We start from the raw sequence: 7,420 nt of genomic DNA, 5'->3' as shown, positions 1-7,420 counted from the left end.
AATGTATTCAACAAGTTATATTTCCTTACTATCATTATTTACATTGATGCTCAAATTTGTCTCAGATTGGGCCAATGGGGGGGTCCCTTCAAACTGATTCTTGTGTCCTTTTGAAATGACCCCCTGTCATTGATTGAGCATTTTCTTTAAATGTTAACACAGTAACATATTTAGGCTTATCCCAACCCTGGAGTCAGCCATTTCTCTAGGGATCCCTGGTACCTTTTGGTGGAAAATGGATTTGGAAAACCCAAGATGTGTTTGCTCTATGTGCTCATTTGCTACTGGGCTGTCATGCTTCTAGGCCTTGTCAGTTGGAATTGAGAAATCGATACATGCAGGGGTGAATGAATATGCAGTGCACCCACACATTGGTATCTGTCTGTTGTGTGTATAAAAAGCCATCAGTTCACATCGATACCATCACATCAGTTGCAGTCCATGACTCTTGTTCACTGTTCTCTTGTATATTTGTAACTCATTTCCACATTGATGAGAATTCTGGTTGCTGTTCTCCATAATGTAATTTATTTGCTTAATCCTAGAATAACAAAGTTTTAGAATTACTAACTTATTACTACTGCAAAAAAGAAACTTACTGTAAGAGTTCAGTATTCGGTAGGGTTCTTTTTGTCTTTAGCCAGGATTATATATATGGTTCATATACTGTGTTTAAAAATTATTTGGATTAATATTTTTTCCTCTTCATTGTGATTACATTATTTACTTATTAAATGGTTTATGACATTTGGTTCTGTTTTTAATTCCAGTTTAGTTTTCCACTTCATCTTACTGATTCTGCTTTGTTGTTGTTGTGTTGTTTTGAGGTGTGTGAGATACTAATGTGCCTCTAAATGTCAGAGCTGTCCAAAAAAGATTCTCAGTACCACACCCTTTCCTCCTCACCCCTATTCATTTCTTCTGTCTTTTCCACCTCATTCCTACCCTCCCCCAATAACCGGTTAGTTTCTAGTTTACCTCTACTAGATTTCTTTTCAACAAAGGAGCAGATATTTTCTCATTTCCCCTCTAACTCAAAGGGCAACATATTTTATAAAATTTTGCACTTTGCTTATTTTCCATTTATTTAGGTGTGAACTTGAGACATAAAGATATTAACTCTTTGTCCTATTTGCTTCAAGTATTTTTCCAATTTTTTCAGCAAGCTTTTCTTTCAACTACATTATAAAGTAAATATCACTCATAGAAAAGTACAGAAAAGAATGAGAGTACAACTCATTATACCTGTATAAATTACCATGCAGGTAAAGAAGTTGAAAATATTGCCAATACCCCAGAATCTCCATTATGTCCTCTCCTAATCACAGCACTTGTCCTTTTGATGGTAGCTCACTGTTACGCTAGTTTCATGGTTAATCACTTATTTCCTTTAAATTTTTACTATGTAACCATGCATCGCTACATAAGTGTATAGTTTTTATTACCTATTTATTTTTTATATAAATGGATCCAGTGTTTTCATGTATGTCTTCTTTTGTTTAATATTATGTTTATGAGGTTTTTCAAAGTTGTTTCACGTTTTTGTAGTTCTTTATTTTCATATCTATGTGGCATTCCTTTATATAAATAGATTACAGCTTTTAAAATGTGTTTTAATGGTGGTAGACATATGGATTGTAGTTTTTGGCTATTATGAAAAACTTCTATGAATATTCTTGTACTTTTGTATATCGTAGGCTACATTGTATGTCCATCTCCCAGTACCTGAGGATGTGACCTTATTGGAAAATAGGGTCATTGCATATGTAATTACTCAAGATGAGATCTTGTTAATCTTAATTAGGCTTGGCCCCTAATCCAGGATGACTGATGTCCTTATAAAAAAGAAAGCCATGTGAAGAAATAACAGGAGAACACTATGTGAAGATGAAGGACAGGAGTGATCCACCTATAAGCCTGGGAATTCTAGGATTACCAGCAAATCATCAGAAGCTAGGAAGAAGCAATGAAATTTCAAGAGGATCATGGCCCTGCCAACACCTTGATTTTGGACTTCTAGCCTTTGGAACTTTGAGACAATAAATTTCTTTTGCTTTAAACCACTAGTTTGTGGTACTTTGTTTTGGGAGCCCTAGGAAACGAATAACAGTGTACATGTTACTGTTTTACTCAGATTGCTGGGTCACAAGTATGACTTTATACTACTTCATTGATAATGCTGATATGTCTGTTTAGAAGCTCCATGATTATAGTTTCACATTCAGGAATGTGGTCCATTTGGTGGGGATTGACTGATAGGATCAATTTGGGGAGAACTGACATTCTAGCAATATCACGTCTTCAGAACCACAGACATGCTGTATTTCTTCATTTATTTAGGTTTTCTTTAATTTCTCTTAGAGTTTTGAGAATACAGGTCTGTATATGTTTTGCTAACTTTATTCTGAGGGACGCTGGGGTGGCTCCGTTGGTTAAGCATCTGCTTTCTGCTCAGGTCATGATCCCAGGGTCCTGGGATCAAGTTCCGGATGGGGCTCCTTGCTCAGTGAGGAGCCTGCTTCTGCCTCTGCCTGCTACTCCGTTTGTGTGCACACTCTTTATGACAAAATCTTTAAAAAAAATTGTTCCAAGACGTGTTTTTTTAAATACTATTATAAAGATGTTTAAAAGTTTTAATTTATACTTTGTCTTAGTATGTAGACTTATAGTTGTGTTTTTTGTATATTCGACCTTGTAGCCTGTTACTTTGCTAAATTCAGTTAGTTCTGATGGGGTATTTTGTGCGCTGCTTAGGATTTTCTATATCCATGATGTCACCTGGGAAGATAAAGAGTTTTATTTCTGTTAAATAACATGAAATTTATCATTTTCACCATTTTAAAGTATACAGTTGAGTGGCATTAAGTACATTCATATTATGCAACCATCGCCATCCATCTCCAGAACTTTTTCATCATCCCAAACTGAAACTCCATACTCATTAAACAATAACCCCTCTTTTCCCCTTCCCCCAGACCCTGGTAACCAGTGTACTGTATGTCACTATGAATTTGTCTACTCTAGGTATCTCATGTAAATGGGGAAAATACTTCTACAGTATTTAACTATTTGTGTCTGGTTTATTTTAGTTAACGTAAGGTGTTCAGGGTTCATCTATGTTTGAGTAAGTGTCAGAATTTTCTTTTTAAAGTTAAGTAATACTCCATTGTATGTATGTATGTGTGTATTCACACACATTCTGTTTATTCGGTCAGTGGACATTTGCGTTTTCACATTTTTGACTGTTGTGAATAATGCTGCTATAAACACTTATGTACAAATGTGTTTGAGTCCCTGCTTTCAGTTCTTTCGAATGTGCACCCAAAAATGATAATCGTGTGTTTTTGAGGAGCTGCCAAACTATTCCATGGCAGCTGCGTCATTTTACATTCCAGCCAACCATGTACAAAAGGGTTCCATTTTCTCCACATTCTCACCAACTCTTGTGGGTTATTGTTACAGATTTTTTGTTTTTGTTGTTGTTTGTTTTGAAATTAGCCATCCTAATTGATGTGAAGTGATTTCTCATTGTGGGTTTGGTCTGCATTTACTTCATACAGTTCTGACATCAATTCCAATGTGTGTATTTTTCCCAAACCACCAAGGATTCTCTAAGACCCCAGCCAGGTGTCCTGTAATTCAGCTCAATTCTGACCTACAATTCAACTCAATTCTGACACCATCTACCTGGAGACAATGTCAGATCCCACAGGTTAAGGGCACAGTCTACAAGACTACCTGCTCCAGATGCCAATTGCAAGTCCAGGTTGTCTCCTGGGCCTCTAACTGCTTGGGCCTATAACTGCTTGCCCATGACCTCCTCTTCCAGTTAGATTAATTTGCTAGAGTGGCACACAGAACTCAGAAACAATTTACTTCCTAGAATACCAGCTTGTTTATGAAAGGTGGTAATACAATTCAGGAACAGTCAGTTGGAAGAGATGTGGGAAGGGGTGCAGAGCTTCTGTGACTTTCCTGGGTGTACTACTCTTCCCGTATGGTCACATGTTCACCAACTTGGAAGCTCTTTGAACACTGTTCTTTTGGGCTTTTGTGAAGGCTTCATTACACAGAGGTGCTTGGTTAAGTCATTGGCCATTAGTGATTGAACTTAATCTCCATCCTTTTTACTCATGGGGTGGGGGAGGGACTGAAAAATCCCAATGTCCTAGTCACGTGGTTGGTTCTTCAGGTGACCAGCCCCTATCAGGTGATCTCAGGGCATTCCAGAAGTCACCTCATAATACAAAAGGTATTGTTATGACTCCTTACTTAGGAAATCCCAAGGTTTTTAGGAGCTCTGTGACAGGAAGGTGATGAAAATCAAATGTATATTTCTTATTAAGAGTCACAGTATCCCACCCATCTAATGATTAGGGATGTTGAGCTTCTTTTTATGTGCCCTATGTGTATCTTTTTAAAAAAATTGAAGTATTTTATTAAAAATAATCTCAAAATGATATGGAAATGGTATTTTCCAGGAAACATCTCAAGTTATTTGCACATTTTAAAAAAGATTTTATTTATTTGTTTATTTGACAGAGATACAACAAAAGAGGGAACACAATCAGAAGGAGTGGGAGAGGGAGAAGGAGGCTTCCTGCAGAGCAGGGGGCCCGATATGGGGCTTGATTCCAGGCCCCTGGGATCATGAACTGAGCTGAAGGCAGATGCTTAACAAATGAGCCACCCAGGCACCCCTATTAGCACATTTTTTTTTAAAGATTTTATTTATTTATTTGACAGAGAGAGAGGAGGAAGCAGGCTCCCTGCTGAGCAGAGAGCCCGATGCGGGCCTCGATCCCAGGACCCTGAGATCATGACCTGAGCCGAATTGGCTTTTTTTGTTGTTGAGTTTTAAGAGTTCTTTATATATTCTTGGTGTTAATCCCTTGACAGATACATAATTTGTAAACATTTTCTATTCTCTGGGTGGTTTTTCACTCTGTTGATAGTACTCTTTGATGTCCAAAAGTTTTTAATTTTTTAAAAAATTAAAAAAGGTTATTCTTTTGTTACCTATGATTTTGTGACCAGGTAACATTGAGTTTGCTCTTTGGTGAGTTACAGATAAAGATTACACTGAATAGAGCTGTCACACAAAGGAAACTTAATATTTTCAACAAATAAGATCACAGGGAATAACAACATGGGGGTGAATGGGTTTTTTAAATTTAGGGTCAGGATGAACAGGAAGGTGAGCTTTGTTATTGCATGGAGAGGTGGACATAGGTTGTATAGACTGCTTTGAAGAAATGCCTATACATGTATCCTGTGTTAGTTAATAGAGCCTGTGCTCGTCCTTGGGTGGAGAGTTTAACGGTACAGTGAGGTAGAGGTAACTGTCAGATACTCTATGGTCCACCTGCCCTGGTGTGGTCAATCTCAAACTGGTTAGGCCTGTGCAGCTTTTCCTGTTGCTTGCCTCTAGAAGATAAGGTTAACGCCTGTGAAGAAGAAGGGGTGTCATCAGTAGGAGGTCTTGCTGGTGACAAGTTTTAACCTCTTTAACCCTATGGGGCACCGTTCTAATTTTGGTGTCATTTCGAAGAAATCATTGCCAAATCCAGTGTCATTAAGTATTTCCCACCTGCATTTTCTTCTAAGTATTTAGATAGTTTAAGCTCTTAAGTTTAGGTCTTATATTTGAATTAATTTTTATATTTGATGTTAGATAAGGGTCTACAACTTCATTCATTTGCATCTGGGAATACAGTTTTCCCAACACCATTTGTTGAAAAGACTTGCATTTCCCATTGAATAGTCATGATACTCTTTTGAAAATCACTGAACTACATATATGAAGGCTTATGTGAAGGTCTGGGCTCCCTGTTTCATCTATATGTTTATTTTTATGCCAGCCACACACTTCGTTACTGTAGCTTTGTAGTAAGTTTTGAAGTTCTAACTGGACTAGTGCGAGTTTGTTCCTTGGTGAGTTACAGATAGCTATTATACCAAGTAGCCTTGTCACATAAACTAATCTTTATTTGCAGCAAATGAGATCATGGGGAATAATTTCCAAAGCTGTGACTCCCTGAGCAGGAGGTGAGCAAGGTTTTTTTTCTTAAATTTAGGGTTTAGGATGAATATGCAGAAAGGGGAACTTTGTCATGGCTTGTAAAGGCAGGTGTAAGGTTGTGTGGGCTTGCTTAGAAAATGTGCCTATACACACATCATATGATGAAGCTTGCGTTCCTTCCAGGGTGAAGACTTTTAACATGATGAAGCTGAGGTAACTGTGGAACACTTGGCTCATGTGTGCAGGTGTTGACTCGATGGGTGTATCAGTTGACCCTGAGTCCAGGCTACTGCAGACAAGGCTGGTGTATTTGTTAGTGGGGTGTGAAAAGAAATGGTAGCTAGCTAATTAAGGGGAAGCATTTCTATGAAAAGCAAGCTTTTAAGTTTTCTACTAATTTTTACCTCATTAACCCTGTGGGACACACTTTCAGAATCAGAAGTATGGGGTTGTTCTTTCATTTCAAGACTGTTTTGGCTAAAAGACTATAGTAAGAGATGTGGAAGGACACTAAAAGTCTCTGACCAACATTAAGATCTAACAATTTAAAATATCTATGCTCCTAACATGGGAGCACCCAATTACATAAACCAATTAATAACAAAATCAAAGAAAACATCAACAAGAATACAATAATAGTAGGGGACTTTAACACCCCCCTTACTGAAACGGATACATCATCAAAGCAAAAGCTTTGATCAAATCAACAAGCAAATAAAGGCCTTAAATGATACACTGGACCAGATGGATATCACAGATATATTTAGAACATTCCACCCCAAAACAACAGAATACACATTCTTCTCTAGTGCACATGGAGCATTCTCCAGAATAGATCACATCCTGGGTCACAAATCAGGTCTCAACTGGTATCAAAAGATTGGGATCATTCTTTGCAATTTAAGACAACAATGCTCTGAAACTAGAACTCAATCACAAGAGGAAAGTTGGAAAGAACTTAAATACATGGAGGCTAAAGAAGGTCCTACTGAAGAATGAATGGGTCAACCAGGAAATTAGAGAAGAATTTTAAAAAATTCATGAAAACACAATTATTCAAAATCTTTGGGACACAGCAAAGGTGGTCCTGAGAGGAAAGTATACAGCAATACAGGACTTTCTCAAGAAACAAGAAAGATCTCAAGTACACAACCTAACTCTACACCTAAAGGAGCTGGAAAAAGAACAACAAAGAAAGGCTAAACCCAGCAGGAGAAGAGAAATAATAAAGATCAGAGCAGAAATCAATGAAATAGAAACAAAAAGAACAGTAGAACAAATCAATGAAACTAGGAGCTGGTTCTTTGAAAGAATTAATAAGATTGATAAACCTCTGGCCAGACTTCCCAAAAAGAAAAGAGAAAGGACCCAAATAAATAAAATCATGAATGAAAGAGG

Source organism: Neovison vison, chromosome 13 (genome assembly GCF_020171115.1).
Source record: "Neovison vison isolate M4711 chromosome 13, ASM_NN_V1, whole genome shotgun sequence".
Taxonomy (NCBI): domain Eukaryota; kingdom Metazoa; phylum Chordata; class Mammalia; order Carnivora; family Mustelidae; genus Neogale; species Neogale vison.
This window is presented reverse-complemented; position numbering follows the sequence as displayed.